Source organism: Saccopteryx leptura, chromosome 3, assembly GCF_036850995.1.
Source record: "Saccopteryx leptura isolate mSacLep1 chromosome 3, mSacLep1_pri_phased_curated, whole genome shotgun sequence".
In the NCBI taxonomy this organism is placed as follows: Eukaryota; Metazoa; Chordata; class Mammalia; order Chiroptera; family Emballonuridae; genus Saccopteryx; species Saccopteryx leptura.
In genome coordinates, this window is record NC_089505.1 from 129,377,267 (window position 1) to 129,400,738 (window position 23,472).

Genomic DNA, 23,472 nt, shown 5'->3' on the forward strand with positions numbered 1-23,472 from the left:
CTTCCCTGGTGTTTGTTATAGATTATCCTAGACTAGCTGGAAGGGAACAGAGTAATTGGACCAAGCTAATTAGATCTTCATTTGATTTTGTGTTTGTTTGTTTGACTACTTAGTTTTTAACTTGGCAGGGAGTTTTATCGTACATACTCTGCTAACTGGTTTATCTAAACTGAGATTGAGCATGAACAAAATTGACATTGTATTTGCTGCTTCAGACCACACAGAAGAGGGGAGAAACCCCTTTCAAGTAAACATTGATGTCTACGTGCAGTAGCAGACTTGACAAGGCAACCTCAGGGCCCCTCGGAGTCCTGGGCACAGCAGAGTTGCTAAGTAGTGGTTGGGTTGAGCAACCGTAGAGTGACACCCCAGGCGCAGTGGTCCCCTCTTAAGAATTTGGAATTTGCAGTCAGACAGATCTGAGTTTAATTTCTAGCTTGACTGCTTAATACCATTTGTCCTTTCTGGGCCTCAGTCTTTCCACTTGTGAAATTAGATAGTAATGCTGACTTTACAGGGCAGAGGTAAGGATTAAACAAAATATCAGAGGAAGATGCTTAAAAGCAAGGATGGTTTTTAGGAAGGGCTTGGTGGCCTCAATATTCTTTGCCTGGGGAACCACATCTGGGAAAGGCAGTCAGGACACTCACGTGGCTGGGGAGGACTGACACCCAGGTTGTAGGCAAGGGGTCCCCAAACTTTTTACACAGGGGGCCAGTTCACTGTCCCTCAGACCATTGGAGGGCCGGACTATAAAAAAAAACTATGAACAAATCCCTATGCACACTGCACATATCTTATTTTAAAGTAAAAAAAACCAAAACAGGAACAAATACAATATTTAAAATAAAGAACAAGTAAACTTAAATCAACAAACTGACCGGTATTTCAATGGGAACTATGCTCCTCTCACTGACCACCAATGAAAGAGGTGCTCCTTCTGGAAGTGGGGCAGGGGCCGGATAAATGGCCTCAGGGGGCCGCATGCAGCCCGCGGGCTGTAGTTTGGGGACCCCTGTTGTAGGCTATGCCTCAGCCCCATTATCCACCTTAGTTTCCATTAGAATCAAATTCTAAGACTTCAGGAAGGCACTTTTTCAGTTTCCCTACTGGTAAATTATCTTGGATTTCAGTTTCCTTGTTGGGGAATTATATTCTAAGCAATAATGTTCAATGTTTAACATTTTCAGTCCCTCTTATCTTGGGGTTCTCCACTGAGTTCCTTGCTCTGGTGGTCTGTCTGACCACTCTCACTGGGCCTCTATCTTCAACTCAGACATCAGCTTCTCTGGGCTTCCTTTAGGCACTGGGTTTTGTGCCTCTCCTTAGGGCTCATTTGGCATTCTCTCTGGTTATATTGTAGTCTATGTTGTAATGTGTTGTTTATGTCTATTTGCAAGGTCCTTGAGTTCAGGAACTTGCTTCCGTTTCTGAGTCTCCAGTTCCTAACATGATACATAGTTGTGTGACTGTGCAAGTTACTAACCTCTTGTAGTCTCACTTTCCCTACCGATAACATGGGGATAACAACAGTATCTAATTGACTTAATACATGTTAAAATCACTCAGGACTCTTCCTGGGACATAGTAAGTAGTCAATGTGTATTAGTTATTATAAATGTCATTTTGAATGAATGAATGAGCAAATAAGAATAAGACACATTCCCTGCTATTAAGGAATATGGTCTAGTGGGGAAAAATATGTGTAAATATTTTACAGAGAAACAATGTGATATCAAGGCAGAAGTCCCTAAAAATGTACTAACAAGGAAAAGAAATATTCATTTATAATTTGACCATTAAACTAAGAATGAAATGTTAAGAAGCATGACATTGGTGTGTGTGTGTGTGTGTGTGTGTGTGTGTGTTGAGAAAAAGGGAAAAAATAGGTAGAAAGTATTATAATACCAAGGACTTAGGCTATAAGGAACTGTGAATGAGAATTCTCCAATTTGTCCCGAGTTTCCTAGCTACCAGAGCAGAAAATTGGGCCAGTTTGGTATAAAAAATCTTTAACCCTAGTATAAGAGGTTATCCAGTGATTTTAAACAAGGACACTATTGGTATTATGTGAGGAACAATTCTTTATTGAGTAAGACTGTCCCATATATTATAGGACATGGAGTTTCCCTGACCTCTGCCTGCTAAATGTCATTTGTGTCCTCTAGATATTGTGACAATCAAAAAAATGCCTCTGCACTTCTAAAAATGCCCCTTAGAAGATGGAGCTACCCTGGACCTGAGAGCCATTGAACAACCCATTAAGTTTCAACAAAGGAGGATGTCAAGATTCAGAGAGCAGACTTACCTGTCTAGGATCTCACAGATCAATAGTGTCAAAACAGGCCCCAAACGCACATTTCTTGACTCTGGTTTGATTTCCATTAATGTTCTATTGCCCAGTATTTGCTCTTTAAAATTCTGTTGATTATTTCAACCCTATACTGAAGTAAACCCGCCCTTTGCATTTGAAGATTATGCTTTGATTTTTCAGTCTGTAAACAATTATCTTGAAAGGGGAGACACTGGGGAAAAAATGACCAGTTACCTCATGGGCAGAAACCAGAGGGCTTCAGTGCTCTTGGGTACTTAGAGTTAGAGAGAGAAGTCAGAATGCTCAATTTCCTTCAGCAAGCCAGCACCAACATAGATAGATTCGAGATTTGCCAGGCCAGACAGTTTGACTCAATGATTCCAAGAATTCAGATGGAAAAGCCCAAGTTCTTCCTCCTTTGGCTGCATTTATCTGGTGATTCTGATGGAAGCAAATGGAGGAGTGGAGAAGTGTCTCAATTTGTGTGATTACTCTCATGGTTCAGAAACTCCTTGCAGATGCCCTTCTATGTAAGGAGGGATCAAGTGTGATCTGGTTCCCTTTGTCAGCTTGAAGATCTACTGGGACCTACAGACAGCTTGGAGGGAAGGCGTTTGGGTTGAGAGCTGGAACCTGACTTGAGGTTTCCGGCCTCTGCAGCATAAGCGTTTCCTGCCTCTGTGCAACCTTGATCAAATGCTTGGAGCCTGAACCTGACAGTACTGAACTCACGTGGTTATTGGGGGGTAATCTCACCAGACAATAATGAGAGAGGTCCTTGCCTCTTTGAGGCAGCATGCCACAACAGAGGACACTAGTGCTCAACAGCAATCTGATTTCTTCTTCCTGAATACATAGCTAAACCTCATGCCAGCTCTCTTGTTCTTCAGGAGCCTATGGGAGGTGGATAGAAGTATGTAATTTATTCTCCTTTGCATGGTACTCTTTCCCCTGCTGCAGCGACTTTGGAGTCACATGTTGGGGATGGCAGGGTCACAGATGAGTGGAATCTGGGCCCTATATCACCATGAAAAAGGCTGCCCACTGAACACTTGATTAGACTGGGAAGTACACAAGAAGGAAGACTCACATTCCCATGGCTTAACAATAAAGCTGTGCTGCTATAGACATAGGTGATAGCCTACTCCGACTAATGTACTTGCCAATACAACCCAGCAGACCATGAGAACCAATGTATGAGTATGGCTCTTTTCCTCTCCCAGCCTTCCATCCTTGCCTATCTGCTCTCAAGAGACTTTGAATACTCAAAACTTACTGAGAATCTTTATTTTTGTGCTTCTTTAGCCAACGTGATTTGATTCCAAAATCAATTTTCCCCTTATTGGAGCACCATTGCTATTTGAGAGGCAAACAAACCTATGGTTGAACCCTGTTTCTTGAACTTATTTTATGCGACCTTGGGAAGGTCATGTTACAGCTGAGAAAACTGAAGCTCAGAGAGAGAAAGTGGAACTAAGAACCCATGTAATTGGATTATGGTTAAATTAAATAAAATCCTGCATGTACAGTACCTAGCACAGTGCCTGTTACATAGAAAGTGCTAAATCAATGTCAATTCCAACATTCCTCATTCTCCCTGAAGAGTGAAGAGATTTGTTTCTGTCAAAGGAATCGCTGAGCATAGGGGATGGTAAAGGGATTGGGAAGAAGTATGAAAGCATTTCCTGTTTCCCTCACCCTAATTGCAGCCCCATTAAAAAACTCTTCTTTTCAAGGCACGCCAGACTGAAAAGAAAGGTTGTTTTTTCCAGTTTTGGTTCTTTGGACTCATAGCTGCTCTTCTTCTCTGGGTTTCAGTTTCTCTTTAGAACGGCAGGGTTGGACTGAATGACCTCCCAGAGCCCTTCAGCTCTGCCAGCGTGGAATTCCATGTTAACGTGAGAAGACTGAAAGACTGTGGAGAGGCGTCAAGGATGGGGAATGGGCTGGAATGGAGGTTTAGCGGTATCATATAACGTGTCCCAGAGGACATAATCCATGCTGCCAGGTCATATAGAAAAGATTTACAATCTTGGAGTCCATAAATAATCACTGGATGGTAGAGTCCTTTAAATATCCAGTGACACTGGATGCCCCAACAGGGGAGAAAGCCCATTCTTCTTAGGAACTCGAATGCTAGCGTGAACTATATATAGTAGGGTAGGATTCAGGCTTGCTTTCTTTTCCTTTTCTTGTCTTCTTCCCCTTCTTTCATCCTCCTTTTCTTCTTCTGCTCCTTTCCCTCTTTCTCTCCAAGCTCTTTTCTCCTCTCTCTTCCTCCTCCAGTTCTGATTTGTTACCAACATCTACTCTCTCATTTTTCTAGAACTTTGTTTCTTTCACTTCTTTTTTTTTTTGATGTATGTATTTATTATTCAACTTCCAAACTAACTTCTTTAACTTGTGTATATTTTTTCCCATCTCTTATTTAGCATTAGCCATCTCTCCAGAAACTACAGGGAGATAATCAGGTCACTTTTTGATTAAACAATTTTGGTGACTTAATAATAACACTGATAACAGAGTGACGGGTTTATACATTCAAGAAAGATTGTAAGGCACCATAATTTTAACTACTACGGCAGGCAGTTGAGGTTATTGTAGAAAGCGGTTATAGGGATGGAAAATTCTGAGAATTTCTAGGAAAAAAAACAGGTTGAAGACAAATAGGCTCTTTCAAGTGCTGTTTATAGTTTTTAGGATAATTACGACTTCCAAGTTTTCGGGGACAAAATCATTAATTCTGACATGTTAACCAATCTTGAAATTAACTCCAATCTGAAACTTCAGCCACTAAGCAGACATTTTTTGATGTGCAATCATTTGCTTTTTCTCCTTTGGAGAAGAAAATTAAGAGCACAATTTGGAATCATGTGGAGAGTGTTACCATAGCATTTGATTCCCAAGGTGGCCTTAATTACAATTACAGGGACACAATTACAGGAAAATAGAGAGATTTCACCTACATTAAGACCACTTTTTTGCTTCAGCTTAATATATACGGTGAATATTTTGACTAGAAACCACAACACTTCAAATTCACAGTGCCCAGAACAGGTTTTGTGCTTAAAAAAGAAATCAAATGATTTTATTTTCTCAGCTATCCTGCAGCTTAAGTCTTGCTATCACCATTTAGAGATGAGATTGCAATACCTCTTGAAGTCTCAAAGTGATTCTTGGTCTATCTGAATCCAAAACTTCTTTTTTCTTGCATCTAGAAATTCTTTCTACCTACTATTGCTTCAGTTACCCAAAATCAACACCAATGTCTCTCTTTCCTTGTGGAACACAAAACTTTAAAGGGGATAAAACTCCGAGTAAAGGTAATACAATAGTGTAAGTTTCTATTTTCCCTCGAGAAAGCATATCATGGTTTCATTCATTCATTTTCAACAAATTGCCATTCTCATTCTTGTGTTATTACAATTTTAGTGGGTTTTTTTCTTTTAATTTTATTTTTATTTTGAATCTCCTGCTCTATGACTCTAAACTCCTTGAGGAAAGAAATCATCTCTGTTTTGCTTGCTATTCTTTATCCAGTGAGGAACCCGATATCTGACATCTGGTGAGTGCTCACATACCTATTGTGTGATTACTCTTTAACTGATATTTAACTGCTGCTGTCCATGCATAATCACACAAGACCATAAGACCCGAGAGCATTGAATGTAGATGGGGAAAAAAGATTAAAACTGGGAGAATTAGTTAGTAATAGAAGACACTGAAAACCCAGGGACCAATGGGTATTTGGGCTCACTTGTCATGGCCTTAGCACCTTCCTCATTATGGTGGAAAATGGAGGAAAGGGGCTGTGCTGGCTATCCCTGTTTATTATCCTTTCGGATCTACTCTGCACTCTTTGATTCTCTCTGTGCCCTGCAGTCTAACTTCTATGGAATGCATCACTCAGGCTCTTTGTCCTTTGTTTTTCAGTTGAGTTTGGCCAGTAAATGCTGATAAGATACTGGAGGACAGACAAGAGAGAGGGGTGAGTCTCCCTCTATGACAGCAGTGCCGGTTGGGAAGCCCCTGACGCCATCTCTCAGCCTCTTTTTACAATGTTAGTCTCTGGGTATGTTACTGTCCTTCATTGGTTCCCTTAACGCTCTTCATACTTCTGTAAACAATGTCTTCATTTAGTTTTCTTCAGTTAAATACATAAAATGTCTTGTTCCTTACCAGAACATTGCCTGATACAGGAACCTTGGATTGTATAATTGCTTAACATGGATTGGTCATCACTTTCCTTCACTTCTCTTTTGTATTATCTTTGTTTTGTCTCTCATTCTTATTTGTTTTCTTGCAGAGCCCATTAATGATCTAATTTCTAACTAGTCTCCATAACCTTACTCCAAATAGAACGTTCACCACTTGCATATTCTCTCACTTTCCCCATGGAAGGTGTGCCAGTTTTACCAATGTAATAGCGAGGGTATCCTTAATTAACTTAGTGGTGGTGGGGAACATGAATATTCAACTCTGCTTTAATTCTGGTCAATTTATTGCCCACTTAATGTGAGCCCTTCCAAGAGCCCATTCTCTCTGTCTCTCTACAAGTTTCCTAATATTGTAGCCTGGGACACTTCTGCTTAAAGAGGGGAAGTATGTGAGCAGAGGCTGATGGTCTGGCATCATGGCTCTGAGGCCCTCACTCTATTATTCACTCATTCACTCATTTATTCATTCATTTATATATTAATTCAATTACTCGATAAATATTTCTTGGGTGGTCACTATGTATCAGGCAGTCTTTCAAGCTCGGAAGTTTTATCTTGAATAAAACTAACAACATAGCTGGGTGACTGGATTTTACATTCTAGCTAGAGATGACAGTCATTCATTTACTTATTTGTTTATTATTTATTTATATCTCAGATGGGGATATAAGCTACGAAGTAGAGGAGGAGACAGAGGACTGTACGGCCCTACATTTGCTTTAAAAATTAGGCCCCCAAACAAATACTTTTTGCTGATGTTTGGGTCACTTAAATCACAACCCTTTAGAGGGTAAAGTCCTGTGGTTCCCTTTCTTGCTACTGAAAAGAGTGTTGGTGTCTAGACTGCCAATACTAATCTCAACAAATTTAATCTGGATCAAAGCCTGATGTATGCTTCTTTCCATGAGCAAAATCAAGTTTTCATGAAATCATGGACTGAGTTTTACATGGGCTACTGTTCAGCTGAAGAAAGGGACTCACGTTTTATATTCAGAATGTCAGATGCAGAAAACAAACACAATGGCATGGAAGTGTCTGGTATAACACTTAGCACACAATATATAAATATATTGAATCGGTATTATTTTTAATACTCATATCAACCTACAAGCTAGGTGAGAATTATTGTACCTTTCTTCTGGATGACAAAACTAAGGCTCAAAATGATTCAGAAGAAAGAATATAAAAAAGAAAAAAATTTGGAAATAAGATACATGTGACAGATGATGCTAATATAAGTGCACAACATGGACATATTCAGAACTGTGTTCAATTTCCTGTAAACTTCACAAAACATCTCTTTTCTCCCCCCACAGAAGTTAGTATCTTTGTATTTAGAGGACTAAAAATATTATAGAAATGTATTTAAAATATGCTTTAATTCACAAAAATGTAGTGTTTACTTACAGTTTTGAATTAATGCTTGCAATAAGTGACGTATATCAAGCACACTGGTGTGTGCTTGCCCCACTGAGGAGATACATTACTAGTGATGATCTAGTCCAATGATTTTCCCCTAATAGGCTTGTCCTATTCTTTTCTTCATAGTTAAGATTTGAAAAGAATTCCATATTTCATTACTGTGTATTAGTGAAAAAAATTATAAAGAGGGAAGAATGAATTTATCATTGTTTGAATAATTTAAAAATATCATTTACAAAATGTTCAATATTAAAAAAGTATGGTGAACACAGAAAGGTTGAGAAGATCTCATAAGTAGTAGAAACAGTTATTGCATTTTTACATGGTCACCCTTGGAGGTCATCTGCTCCTACAGAACTTTTCTCCTGTTTTCTCCTCTGTTCTGCTCTGTGTTCCTATGTCCATGGGCATGAGGCCAGTTCTCTTTAGTGGGTTGAGTCATATTATACCCTATTTTTTATGTTCTAGTATATTTACTAAATGGGAAAATGGTCATGGTATATATTGATTATAGGAAAATTGCTTATAGATTATGATATACTATTTACCATATATCATCATTTTTGTGATTAAAAAACTGTGAACACTGAGAGGTTCAATTTTTATTTCTATACTTTCTAAAATCTTCATGGTAAACCTGAAGGACTTTTGGGTTTTAAAACTCTCTTTTTTATTATCAAATTATAAAAAAGAAAACAAATATTAATTTAGAGCTTAGTGAATTTTTACACATGTGCTTACGGAAGTAAGTACCACCGAGTTCAAAATAGAAACCTCTCGCAGCACCTTGGATGGTTCCCTCATGACTCCTCCCCATCAATACACACCTCACAACTCTTCTGGCCTCTATTACCATTAGTTCATTTTGTCTTTCATGATTCATAAAAACAGGATCATATTGTTTTTATTCACCTGCATGGATCTTCCTTTGCTTGTTGTTATGCCAGCGAGATTGATGCATGCCGTGTGTAACAGTAGTTTCCTATTTTACACGGCTTCACAGTTTTCCATTGTGTGCAGGCTGGCATTCGGGTCACTTCCAGCTTTTGGCTATTATGAGAACATTGCTGTGAGCATTCCTGGACATGCCTTTTCTTGCACAAATCAACAGATCGTTTGTTAGGTGTCTGTCTAGGTGCTGACTTACTCGATCATGGACTGTGCATTTGTTCAGTCTTAAAAGAGCCTTCTAGTTTTCAAAATTGTTGAGCCACTTTATACAACTACCAACAATACCTAAAGGTTCCAGTTGCTCCACACTCTTGGAAATGTTTGGTATTGTCAGGGTTATTATTATTTTTTAAATAGTTTTAGTAATTCTTGTGGATATGTAGTGGTATCTCACTGTGGTCTTGATTTACATTTCCCTGATGGATAATAATGTTGAACATTTGCATATTGGCTATTTGAATATTTTCTTCCATTAAATGCTTCTTCAAGTCTTTTGACTATTAAAAAATCAATTCTTATTGATTTATAGTAGTTCTTTATTTTTTGGTAATGAATTCTTTGTTGGTTATGTATAGAGTACATAATCTTTTCCTATTCTGTTACTTTTCATTGTCCTGATGCTATCTTTGAATGAACAGAAGTTTTTAATATTAGTAAAATCCAATATATTAATCTTTTCCTTAATGGTTGGTGTGGTTTGTGTTCTACTTAGGAAATGCTTGCCTACCCTAGAGTCATGAAGATATGCTGTTATCTTCTAGAGGCTTTATTTTATTTTCTTTGTGCCTGTCACATTTTTTTGTATTTTTTTTTTCTTGAATGAGAAGTGGGGAGACAGAGAGACAGACTCCAGCATGTGCCCCAACCAGGATCCACCCAGCAAGCCCATAAGGGGGCGATGCTCTGCCAATCTGGGGCCATTGCTCCATAGCAACCAGAGCCATTTCAGCGCCTGAGGCGAGGCCATGGTGCCATCTGCAGTGCCTGGGCCAACTTGCTCCAGTGGAGCCTTGGCTGTGGAAGGGGAAGAAAGAGATAGAGAGAAGGGAGAGGGGGAAGGGTAGAGAAGCAGATGGGTGCTTCTCCTGTGTGCCCTGGCTGGGAATCAAATTCAGGCTGATGCTCTACTACTGAGCAAACAGGCCAGGGCCTCTTCCTGTCACATTTAAATCTATGATCCATCTGTAATTAAATCTTGTGTATATTAGAGTTCAAGGTTCATTCTTCTCTGTATTTGTATCCAATTAATTTAGCACCAATCACTGAACATACCATGCTTTCTCCACTGCACTGCAGGCATTTTTGATATAAATCAGGTGACTGTGTATGTGTGTGTTGGTTTCTGAAATTTTACTTTGTTCCATTGGTTGTCTATTACTGAATCAATACTACACTTTTTAAATTAGTCTCAGTTTATAGTAAGTCTTTAAATCTGGTAGTTTAAGCACTCCAATTTCATTCTCTCTTTTTCACATTGTCTTTGTTGGATTTGGCTTTTTCCATTTCCGTATAAACTTTAAAATTAGCTTATAGAATTCCATGTAGTGAGTGTTGTCTGTGCTCAACCCAAATCCTCTCCGATTTTTTGTGCTCTTTGTGTTCGTCCTCCTCTCCCAGCTTATGTATGTTTTACTTCCGATAGCCTACACCTGGGATTCTCTTTGAAGGACTCTCTAAAAGCTAGTGGAGGCTCTTTGCCCAAATGTATGGAGAACTGGAAATGCCTGAGAGTTTATGTCCTTCTGGGAGAAGGTCTTAGAAATGACTCACTGGTACAAGGTATGAAAGCCCAGATTATTTGCCTTGAAGGGGTAAAGCTTTGAGGTGTAAATTACACTCCTGAACTTCCTTTTAGGATCAGGCTGAAATCAGACGTTTACTTGCTTTCCTCTCCTTCCCTGTTCTACTTATCCATTTCCTGACCAGTTTCTTCTGCGACCTTTCTTTTTTTTTAAAATAAATAACTTGCCACAAATCCTCATCTTCTGGGTCAGTGATTTTCAACCTTTTTTGAGCCACGGCACATTTTTTTACACTTACAAAATCCTGGGGCACATCACTTACCAAAATGACACAAAATGACACTCTAACACAGTACGTATTATACATATAGTTAATACTATAGTTTCTAAATGTATTTATACTCACTTAGTGTGAAACCTGGGCCTGTTTCAATGAACACAAAAGGGATATCCTGGCAGGGATGGTAGAAAGACACAAATGAAGCTTTTCCTCAACAGTACTCAGTCTCTCCGTTTTTAGTTTTAATCACAGTCAAGCTTGAGAAGCTCAGCTCACATAGATATGTGATTGAAAATGGGAGCAATGTCAAAATAGCTTTGTTGGCCAGAATGGGGAACTCCTTGGCAACAGATAACCAAAAACTGTCCAAAGGAAGATAGCAAACATTAGCTTTAAAGTTAGATAACATTGTGATGCATTGTATATCACCCTCTGCAGGGGCCTCTTTTAAAAAGAAAAAGGTCAAATATCTATATACACCATCAGGATAGACATAACCAGCTGAGGCTGAGGCTTCATCTAGTGGTGGCAACATTTACCTCCAGTCCTGACCAGGATTAGAAATCAGGACCACGGGGAGGAGTAGCAGCTTCAACTACTCGCAACGGCCACACAATGACAAGTGCGCGGCATCTCGAGCGGGGACCTTCCTGGGTGTGGATGAGAGGCGGCCTACTATTGGTTCATCGCTAGTGGTCGGGATGAATCCTAGAAGGTGATTGGTCAGTGAGCGTTCCCTATGCCTCCACTCTTCCTGTCGCTGATAGCTGGAGGGATTGTGAGGGGAATGTTTATGTTCGGATGGAGGCGGCTGGTGGTGGGCCGGATAAATAGCCTCCGCGGGCCATATCCGGCATGCGGGCCATAGTTTGGGGACCCATGTTTAATTTCCCCATGGCACACCTGACCATGTCTCACGGCACACTGGTTGAAAAACACTGTTCTGGGTGATCCAAACTAAGACATTTCAGGAAAAAAAAAATTACTGGGATTTTGATTGTGATTGCACTAAAAATATATATCAAATTGGGGCAAACTGACAAAATTACAATATTGAGTCTTTCAGTCCATGGACATAACACGTCCTTCAGTTTAGTCAAGTCTTCTTTGATTTCTCTCAGTAATGTTTTGTTGTTTTCTGTATGCAAGTTTTTCAAATCTTTTGTTAGATTAATTCCTATGTTTTTGATGTTTCTTAAAGCTATTATAACTAGTGATATTTTTAAAATTCATTTTTTAATTTATTGCCTTTCTAAACTTAGTGGTCTTTATACTAAATTCTAATAATTTTCCCAAAGATTCTTTTAGATTCTTCTACATATACCATTGATGTCATGTCTGTATAATAGCAGTCTTATTTATCCCTTTCCCATTCTTGTGTTCTTTTCTTTTTTTCTCTTTTAACTTATTGGACTGGCTAAGGCCTTTAGGACAATATTGATAAACGTGGTGATAATGCAGATGGTAAATTTCACTCCACTGAACACCTCGACATGTGATTTCCACAGCTTAACTTTTCAGCTGAGAAGTATTGCAGGAATAATACATAATCTCACTTACAACAAATATAAATTTTATGCATTGATAAAAATTTGGCACCAAATCTGTGAAAGGTACGCAACATATCTATTGTCACTTGAGAACCATTGACTTAGTGTGTTTACCATCATATTTACCAATCAGTACAACTTGCAGAGATTAGAGGTGAGGCTTTTCAGTTCAATTTTGATAATATTAAATTCAGTATTCAATATTCCTGTCTGGCCAACCTTTTCCACAATTTCCCAAGGTAACTACATAAATGATGTAGGATGAGGGGAAAAGAATTTTACCTTTTTAGTAGTCTATTCCCACAGGAAGTAGTCCTTCATTGACATGCTCAAAAATGAACTCAGCTAAGTGACATGCAAGTTCAGGTTCATATCACTTACTGCACTTGTGTTTTGTCATTATTTGTTCAGCGACTTCCCCAGGAGCTGTTATACCATGTGTCGTGCATGTTCAGTGCTCAATCCTAAACTGCTAGTAAGTACCTGTGTCAATATATAATTTATTGACTGGTCACTAAGATAATAGAGTTAGATGTCTAAAATGTTTATCTATGTGACTCAAAATCCCACTTAACTCATTCATTGTTCAATCATTCAGTATTTATTTGAGGATATGCTATCAGAACCTGTGTTTTTCTATCAACTATTTCGTTTAGTTCTCCCAACATCCCTAGAAAGTAGATATTATTATCCCCATAGATGAGTAAATTGGGGCTAAGTTGTGGCAAAGCTCATATCTGGTTCAGAGCTGTTGGAATCCAAAGTGATGTTTAACTAAAAAAACGAATTCAGGCTAAAAGAAACAATGCAGTGGAGAGAAGGCCTAGGGAGGGCGTGGCACTGCTCTGAAAGATCTGAATGGGTGGGATGCGGCACCAGGAGGGACTGTTATATATGGCTTTAGAAAGCAAAGCTGGTACCTATCAGTTAGAAGCTCCAGATTTCAGGAAAAATAAAAAATAGGAAAAAATTTCTGATGAGAATCACTGTCCAAAAGGAGAATGGTTGTCTTTAGTGCAATGAGCTACTCATTATTCCAGGACAGACCCAGTCCTGAGCTATAAATACCGTGAGTTACTATGATGCCTCTTTGCTTTTTAGGAGCTCATTGTCTTGAAGTGGAAACAGCACATTGTGCCCTAATTAGTTATTTACATGTTCACAGCTTGACAGCGCAGGCAGCCCAAGGTCCTATGGAGGCAGAGCAGTGGGAACACCTGACAACTCCCTCTCTGCAGAGTCTCTTCCTCAAGAAATCTGGATGTGGTTAGAAAAAAAAAAAAAAGCAGTTCTAGGTGGAGAAGAAGAGAGTGAAATAGCATGTGAAGAAGTCCAGATGCCTGAAGAGTCTGAAGGGTGTTATCTGGACAAAACACTGGTAGTTTTGGGTGAAAGGTTAGCTTGAAATGCTGGGGCAATGACCTGTACCAGCAGGCATCAAACCACAAAGGACCTGAAAAGACCTCCCAAGGAGCTGGGACTTTTCCCCATCATCCAGAGTGAAATTCTAAGCTGAGGTTTGTCCATAGCTACCATCTGTCTCTTCCACGCCTCCCAGGGTCTCTTACCTTGTACTACTTCCGCCCCACTGTGCAAAATGTGTTGATTAATGATGAAAACCATTCTGCTGTCCAGGCCTGGAAAGGCTTCCTGGGAGCTTTTTGTCAAAGAAGGCCACACTGTTGCTGTCAACAGTTCCTGTGACTCCCTTAGTAACAGGGTTCCTGGTCCTCAGGCAGTCTCCTCGTGTCCTGGGTGTGCCTGCCTCGGTGACACTCAGAGAATCTCGTCAGGGTGGCCTGGCGCTCCAGAGTGCGCAGATCCGTCCAGGCCTGGAAGCTGTCAGCAACACGGGGAATTAGGTGTGTCAGGCAGAGAGGGGCAGGGCTTGAGGGCTGGGGCATTTTCCATGTAACGTTTTGGCTCTCAGTCCTGTTTGTGGAAATTTTTTCCCCCAGAGGAGGCACCCCACCCTCTCCCACTTTTTTTTTTTTTTTGCACAAGTCATTTTTGTATTTATATCTGTTTATGACTTTGAAAACATGTTATAGGCGAGTTTGTTTTTTAGCTGTAGTTTCAATGAATTGGAGTAATCTGGTACAAATCCCCTTCTGGTGAACTTTTTCAAGCATTCAGCCATAGTCCACATCTGTGTGAGGAAAGGACAAAGAAGAAGGTTCGGATGTTCGGGGCAGATACGGAGGGGCACATGAGAACTCCAATGTGATTTACTCGGATAGGCATTTCAATCATCCAGTTTGCAAATATTTATTTAATTGAGTAAATCTCCTCAGCAAGAAACCTCAGGAAAAAATTTTCTCTCCCTTTCTATCCGCCGCCACCATTCTCCACTCCTACTTAATTGGTGACTAAGATAGCTATTCTTCATGTATGCACCCCATCCGAGACCCATATTTCACCCTTCTCTGACCGGCTGTTGACCCAGGAAGGCTGACAGCTACAGACCACATGACCTAAGCTTTCCTGACCTCTGGCTCCCAGTTGGGTTTGGTTAGTGAGAGGAAAGGGCACAAGATTAGCGTGGAAGGGGAGATAGGCTGGGCATGCCATCCCTACACCTCTGCCCCCGGCCGGCCAGTCTGTGGAAGCTGCGTTCCTGACCTTGGCTGTAGCTCCTGTTGGGCCAGCCAGCTTCCTTGGCTTCTGATTCCTCCGGGCTTCTGTAATACTTATTCCCTTCCCTGTCCCCTCAGGTTTCTGAGGGGGGATGTCTTTCTTCTCTTCGGTGTGCTGGTTCTCTTATCCCTGCCCATCCCTCTGAAGGAGGCCTTTCATTAAGCTCTCATAGGTTAAATCCTTCCGAGTGGTCCCTTTGTGTCCTGCCAGAGCTAAGGTGACAAAGTGGCCAAGTCTATTAATTTCATTCCCCTTCAGACTTTCTCTTCTTCCCCCGCACTGATGACTCTCCTCATTTCTGGGTTGGGTTTGTGGGACAGCCTCCTTCCCCCCTGTTCCAACCTGTTCAGGGACATGCAGACAATTTTCTGAAAGCATACTCGAGCATGCCACTTTCCAACTTACAATCCTTTCATGATTCTTCCCTTCTCTCAGATCAAAGCTGAACTCTCTGCCTGCTTGCAAAGTCCTCCCTAGCATGACCTCAGCCAGTTTCTCCTTCTGCGTGCCACTTTCTCTCCCAGGCTCCATGCTCCAGCTGTGAGAAACCACTAGTCTCTTTCCATGCCCAACTAGCATGCTTCTGCTTGTTGAAGAAAACAGGCATAGAAGTAATAATATTTACTGAGCATTTACTATGTACCAGGTATCAAGCTAAGAGGTTTTTTTAAATAGATAATTCAACTTAATTCTTATAGCAATCCTATACAGCATGAGATATTATAGTCTCCACTTTACAGATGGGGAATCTGGGAGACAGATTTGTGATGGCATTTGCCATGCTCATCAGCTGGGAAGTGGTAGAAACGGGTTTCAAATCCGGGCAGCCCAGCTCCAGAGGACACCCTGTAGCCAGGAAGAGCTCATGTGCCACCTGTTTTCTGACACTCCCCCTCTCCTGAGAAGTTTCTCCTTGTGCCCTCCAGCCAAAGAACTCATTTCCTCCTCTGTATTTCTACAATATTTTTTTCCTAGATTCAATTCAATACTCTACTACAGCTGTCGGTTCCCACGCCTGTGGATGGTGCTCCATGAACCATGAGAAGGCTCCTTAAAGTAGGGTCATCTGCTTTTCACCAGTGGCAGGCACTGTGTTGTGCTGGGCACACTGTCTGTGTTTAATAATTGGGGAACAAGTGGGTGAATAAATACTTTTGGAAGTATGGCCATTTAGCTCAAGCCTGTGTCTGTGTATATCAGAAAAAAGAAGGTCAAGTCAGAGATATCAGAGATTTTGTTCAATTGTTGGAATTTATTGTCATGCATTGAGAACCTGTCATGTGCGAGGCATGGTTTTGGGCATGGGGTAAGAGCCATGAACAAGATGGATGTCTCTCCATGGAGCTTACACTGGAGTTACTTAATGCATTAACAGCTATTGAATTCAGGAGTGAATGAAGGAATGGAAGGAGGAACAAATGCAAAATGCTACCTGAGATGATATTCTGTAAGGGCTCTAAAGAACAAGAAAGCGGAATGACAGAGGAAATAGTGAAGGAGGGGAGGCTCTCCTAGAGGTGACATGTGAGCAGAGGCTTACAGGAGGCAGGAGAAGTCTTGTGAGGTTTGGGCAAAATGCAGTTCAGGCAGAGAAAAGGACAAGTGCAAAGGTCTTGAGCAGGAACGAGCTTGGTTCGTTTGAGTGAGCAGGAGCTGCCACGTGGCCAGGGCACGAGCGCTGAGAAAGAATAGGTCAGATGGGTTAGATGCCGGAGGGCTTCTGGAGGTGATGAGAAGATTTAAATTTATTCTAGGTGTGAGGGGAAGACATGGACATTTTTGATCATCAGGATGACAGGATCTGATTTTCATAGCAGAAGATACCTTTCTGACTACTTTGTAGAAAGCACATTATTTTAATTCCTAGAATCTCTTGACCTTAAGGCACCTACTCTTAACCGACAAATTAATAGTTAAAAAATAATGACAAAAACTGTGACTATATCTGAAGCAATTAGATACTAATAATTTCAACTATGTGTTTTTTATATTAATAGGATGCAGTAATTCTCTAGCTATTAAACATGTGCTGTCAGGAACTGAATAAGGTTGTTTATATATTTAACTTGTAGAAATATTATAAAAATTAAATAAGAGAATATATTTTTTTTCCACCCAGAAAAAGAAGCTAATGAGACCTAGAGAGGGTGACTGATCTTCCCAGGGTTATGCAGCTGCTGAGTGGAACTAAGATTCAAACTGCAGACTGTCTGCCCATCTGCTTGGGTTCTTTTCTCTGTCCTGCCCCATGGTATTAACACCAGCTTCTTCATCTAGCGTTTTCTTTACCATTATATGGAGGCATCAGAGCAGAGGGATGCTGCCATTTAAGTGAAAAAAAAAAAAATTAGTTTGCTTAATTCTCTCAACAATGCTATGAAAGGGATGTGGATATAATTACCTGTGAGAGAATTCTCACGGAAAGCTCTGGCTACTGAGCTGAGAGAGGTGGGCAGCCTGCAGGAACCCGAGGCACGGTGGGGCTCGGTCTGTCTGGCCCCTGAGCCGTGCTCTCTCCTCTACACCAGCCTTGTCTAACACACTGTCCTGTAATGATGGGCATGTTGAGCAGTACAGTAGGCACTGGCCACTTGTGGCTGGGGAGCATTTGAAATGTGGCCAGTGCAACATAGAAACGGAATTTTTTTTTTTAAACTTAGCATTAGCAACACCATTTTAAATTTATTTATTTATTTATTCATTTTAGAGAGGAGAGGGAGAGACAGAGAGAGAGAGAGAGAGGAGAGAAGGAGCTGGAAGCATCAACTCCCATATGTGCCTTGACCGGGCAAGCCCAGGGTTTCGAACCGGCAACCTCAGCATTTCCAGGTCGACGCTTTATCCACTGCACCACCACAGGTCAGGCAAAACGGAATTTTTTTAAAAAAGTATATCATTTTAATTAATTTAAACTTAAATTTGGTAGTTACCATCGTAGGTAGCTTAATTTGCACCATTTAAATGAACTAAGCCAAGAACTCAGTTATATACAGCCCCATCTTTCTTTGTTTTCCCATCCCCCTCCTTCTTCTAACTTTCATTGGCAACTGATACCCAGCCATGCGGAAGGCCACGAGTTGAAGGAGGGTGGCTGGGACAAGGATGATCTGACCCCGAGCCTGCTCTGGCTTCTGTTCAAGGTAGGGAGATTAGACATGTGCATAAATAACTAAAATACAAAGTTGAAAGCTTAATGTTCTAAGTGCCTTACGAGAGGAGCAGATAAGAGGTGAGGAGATAAGCAGGCTCACCCTATCTCTTATAGAGCTGACGTGGATGGGGGTGGGGGGGGGCTGTGCAATAACTGATGTGAATGTGCGTTGACAATAATGAGCTTTGTAATTGTCAAGCACTCTGTAGACGCAAGCCATCAAAAACAACATTGTCATAACCTTGTGAGTTGATAATCTTCCAAGGGCCTGCCTCTATGATTTCCCTGGATCTTCACAAGGCCACTGTGAGACGTGCAGGATCCCATCCTCTCCATCCTCTTTCTGAGATGCAGAAAAATGTGCTCAGAAAGGGTAAGCACCTGCCTAAGGGCACACAGCTGGTTAAAACAGCCCCAGGTCTCCTGACTCTGAAATCAGGGACCTTTGCAAGCTCCTAACTGCCCTTGGTAGATTTGGGGAGTCATTATTTCCCACCCACCCTTATTACTGGCACAGGCAGGGACCTGAGGAAATAACTGCTGAGGTTTAGGCCACGCAGCTGAAGCTGGCTGGGAGGTGTTGCAGCTACACCCTTGACCCAGCTCAGGCCTTCTGGACATGCCAAGGCCTTTGTCATAACCGCGGGTGTGCCAGAGAATGAGGTCAGTGCCGAGGCCCATCCTGACATGGCCACAAACAGACCCAGTTTCCATAGCCGTGCAGGTTGTCGAAATGGGCAGCTTCAGAGGGACCCATCTGCATTCCCGGCATTTTTTTTTTCAGAAGGATCTGAGCCAAGGAGAATCATAAAAAGTTGGTGATCTGAAGGGCTCAGAGATAACTTTCTAATCTTTCCCCCAGCTCCCGCTTTAGGCAGATGGGAAGATAATACCCAGAAAGGGGGAGAGAATTTGTACAGCCAAGAGCCAGGAAACTCCCACCTCTGTTGTGTTAACTATCTTTTGACTCCCAAACCTTGTCTCCAATCAAACCACTTTAGGTTTTTCTTCAGGTTTGTTTTGAAAATTTAATACAAAAGAACAGCACATGCAACTGCATTTGTTGATGTCTTTCCAAGATGGCTGCCTGACGTCTGTCCACAGACGCAGGAGTGTCAGAGAAGTAGTAAGGGCCCCGGGGCCTATCCATAGAGTCCTCTATTTTATAGATAAGAAGACAGAAATTCAGCTTGTTCAGTGACTTGTGCAGGTTACATAGCAGGCTGGGGTCTAAGCTGAGAGGTCTGTGTCAGTGCCTGATGCTAGGAGTACACACTGAAAAGCTTTGAGGCAGGAGGCACATCCATGAGTGCAGGGTCCTGGCCCTGATGTTTCTCTTCCAATGGGAAGCCTAGCCTGGCAGGTGGCACACTGGGTAACCAAAGTCTCTACCTCATGACGAACTTGGAGCCCACTCAGAGGTTCTGATGTAAACAGAGCGCAGCTCCCTGCCTCAGGGCTCTGTTGCATTTCGCCTCCTCCAGGAAGAGGACCCTTGCTTTTCCAACACGCACCAGTTCCTCTCTTCAGTCGCTTCTTTACATTCGCCAATCTATTTTGACCTTCTCCTGGACACACAAGTCCAAGGAAAGGGAATTAGCATGTTCTGAATGCCTGCCTCAGGCCAGGGTTTGCATGATTATCTTACTTAAGCTTCTGAACAACCCATAAAAAGGATGTTATCTGTTTCTCGGAAGGCAAGGTACTAAGTCTTAGAGAGGAGAGGAAGCTCGCCCAAGACCACACAGTGCATACCTCGTTAATTTAGTCAGCCAAGTTTTATTGCACACCTGCTGTATACCCTACCAGGCCCTGCTCTAGGTGGAGTGAAGCCCTCTATTTCATGGAAAGCTTAGGCACTAATGGGAAAGGCAGAAAATAAACAAGTAGACAAATTCACTTAAAGCTCTATCAAACAGGATTGCTTATTGTTTCTGAAAACATCCCACATTTCCCTCGTCTGGCTTCTTCTTCCTCCATCAGGAAATCTCTCTTTCTAACTTTAGATATTCGAAGACCACCTCTACTGGGAAGCCTCCTCTGGGTCCTCAAATAACATCATAAGAGCTAATTTTTTGTTGAGAACTTACATTGTGTCAGATAGTTTTGTAAGCTCATTACGTGGTTTATCTGTTCTTATCCTCACAACAACCCAGTGAGGTCAGTACTATGATCTTGAAGTTTACAGATAAGGAGATTGAGGCTCAGAAAGACTAAATATGTCCCTTATTGCCCCCTTATTAGCTGTATCTAATAAGTGGTAGAATTAGAATTAGAGCCAGAGCAGGCTCTCTTCAGAGCCCATGCACTTAAGTAGTACTGTACCCTGCATCAGGCAAAACTCCTTCCACTTCTGTGCCATGTTGAAAGGTGTTGTATGAGGCAGCCTGGTGTGAGGGGAGATCGTAACAGTGGTAGACAGGTATGAGCTAAAACTCAAGCAGTTACGTTATCTCTCTGGACTTATTATGTTCAAGGCAGAGTGGGAGATTCAAATATTCATCATATGGGATCATCTGTATACATAAATATGCTCTGACATAGCCCCTGAGACTCACAGTAGATGTTCAATAAGTGGTTACTGAATGGGATCTGGAGGGAGTAAATATGATAGCCATTTTCTCCCTAGGCACGCTTCTGACTCTCCAACAAATTTGGTTCCCTTGGTAATCTCTATCACAGCAACATACTACCTTAGAGAAACAATGTATTTTGCCTTGTTCATCACCTGAGTCCTCTACATATAAGATTCATGCTAGCTGGACCACATCTTATTCACCAATAGCTTATGCAGCATATAACTTGCACAAGACATGTGATAATTGCTTAATGGATAAAAGGGTCCCAAGTAGAGAAACTTTGTAAATTTAAAGATCTGACTTCCTGGCTACATGGCCACATGGCCTCAGCTGATTGGCCTAATCTGAGTCAGATGTTCACCCCTGGTCCAAACAATTTCTCTCCAAGGAATGTGGAATTGAGATTTAGAGACTGAGTCAGTTAGCCATGGGAGACAAGTCAGAATCCAGTGAACTTTGGGGCTATTTTAGTTCCGATCAGTGTGAAACAAATTATTTTAGTGGTGTATGATGACAATTTATTATGTTCATAGATTCTGAGAGTCAAAAATTCAGACAGGGCACAGCAGGAACGAATTATCTGCTCCACCATATCCGGGGTCTTAGTTAAACGATTCAAAGGTAGAGATCTGGAATTATCTCAAGCTTCGTCCATTCACATGGCTGACTACTGATGCTGGCTGTCAGCTGGGGGCCTCAGCTCCTTTCCTTGCGGTCTCATCACATGGGCTAGTTGGGACTCCCTCACAGTCTGGTGATTAGGCTCCAAGAGTGAGTGTCGCCAGAGAGAAAGAACTAGGCAGAAGCCATAGTGCCTTTTATTACTTAGCTTCAGATATCATGCCATGCCATTCATTCCATTCACCAAGGCAGTCACAAAGCCCAACCCAGCTTCAACAGGAGGAGAAACAGATTCTGTGTCTTGATGGGGAGTGACAAGTTTCTGAAAGAACATGTAAAATTGAAAATAAAATTTAAATTAAAAAAAGAGAAAATATTGCAGTAATCAGTCTGGAAAATAGTCTGCCACAGGTGTTGAGGCAACGTTGAGAGGCAGCCATGATGAGTTATTTTCAAGATGAAAAGTCACATATAGATTATAGGAAAGGCGCTATTGAATAGAGCAGACAAAACAAGAAATGCAGAAAGAAAATTTGGCCAGAGAGGGTCAGGGGATTACAGGTTGGGTTCTCCAAAGGAGATACCTAGAGTTTGGGGTGTAAGGTGTTTATTAGGGATCAATACCTGTGGAAAAAAAGTGGGAAGAAGCAATACTAGATACAGGGAGAAGATGAATTGTGATAGAGGTACAACAAAGCTTCAGGCAACACAATGAGTGTTCTGGAGGAAAGTTTGTCCATCAGAATTGTCCCTTGACAGGTTGAAATGACTGGGCCTTTGTGTACGACATTGCTTAATCATAAAATGGGAGCGAGCTAGTCCAGCAAGGGCATGACCTTGGGTCAGGCCAGCCTCTACAGATAGCTAAGACAGAGCTTGGAAGAGCTGATAACTGGAAGCTGTCTGCTGCCACTCCTCTCAGCGGGCAGTTCGTTTTTCCTCCAAGGGGATCCATGTGCTGCATCTCTGTGCCTACCACAAGGGGGAGAACTTTTCAGTTCTCCTGTGGTCTGGTTGTACAAAGGGGTTCTACAAAATACTCTTCCATATTTACAATACACCATTCTCCATGAAGTTGAATGGATTTCCATGTCTTGCAACCCAATATACCAGCCTAAGGCTCTGGGTCTCAGTTTCTCTAGCTATGAAGCAAGGGGGCTGATGGGCCTTCCCATTTTGAAATCCGGTTATTCTTATCCACTTGGCTGCGGCCTTTCACACAGCCAGCTCCGCAGAAAGTGGAACACAGCTCACTTGTTGTTGAGAGCTTCTTATCAGATACAGACCCAGACAGACACCGTCTGGCTTAGCTGTTCATGTGATTTATTGACCCCATTCAGAAGAAAGCACCAGGTGATATCTGAGCTGTGGCAGTAGCCAGCTGGCTCCTAACACATTCCAGGTATAAAAATAGTTCATTAGGAGCACCAATCTTTCATAATTCTGACTTCAGACTCTAGGAACCCTAGATGGCCTGAAAAGTGTTTGCAAATTCAGTTCTTACCTTTGATCCTCTGGCTTCTCACTTCACAAGGTAGAGAGCAGAGCTAATGGGAGCAGCTTGCTGAAGGCACTAAGGATGTGGATGGATGTTGGGCGGGGCCGGCAATCAGATTCTTGGCCACAACATTCTTCTTCCAAAAAGCAGAAAATAATAAATTTGAATAACACATAGCATTGGAATTACAGAAACCAGAATTAATTTCTGCATCCATGAGTAATCATATAAACAGTCTCACAGTATGTTTCCTCATCTTAAATATGGATCTAATAATGTGCTCTAAAGCATTTAGCACAATGCTAGGCACATTCTCTCTCTCTCTCTCTCTCTCTCTTTTTAGGTGCAAGAAGGGGAGATAGTAAGGCAGACTCCAGCATGTGCCTCAACTGGGATCTACCTGGCAACCCATCTGGGCCCAATGCTTGAGTACTGGGCTATCTTCAGCGCCCAGGGCCATGTTCAAACCAGATAAGCCACTGGCTGTGGGAGGGAAAGAAGGAGAGAAGG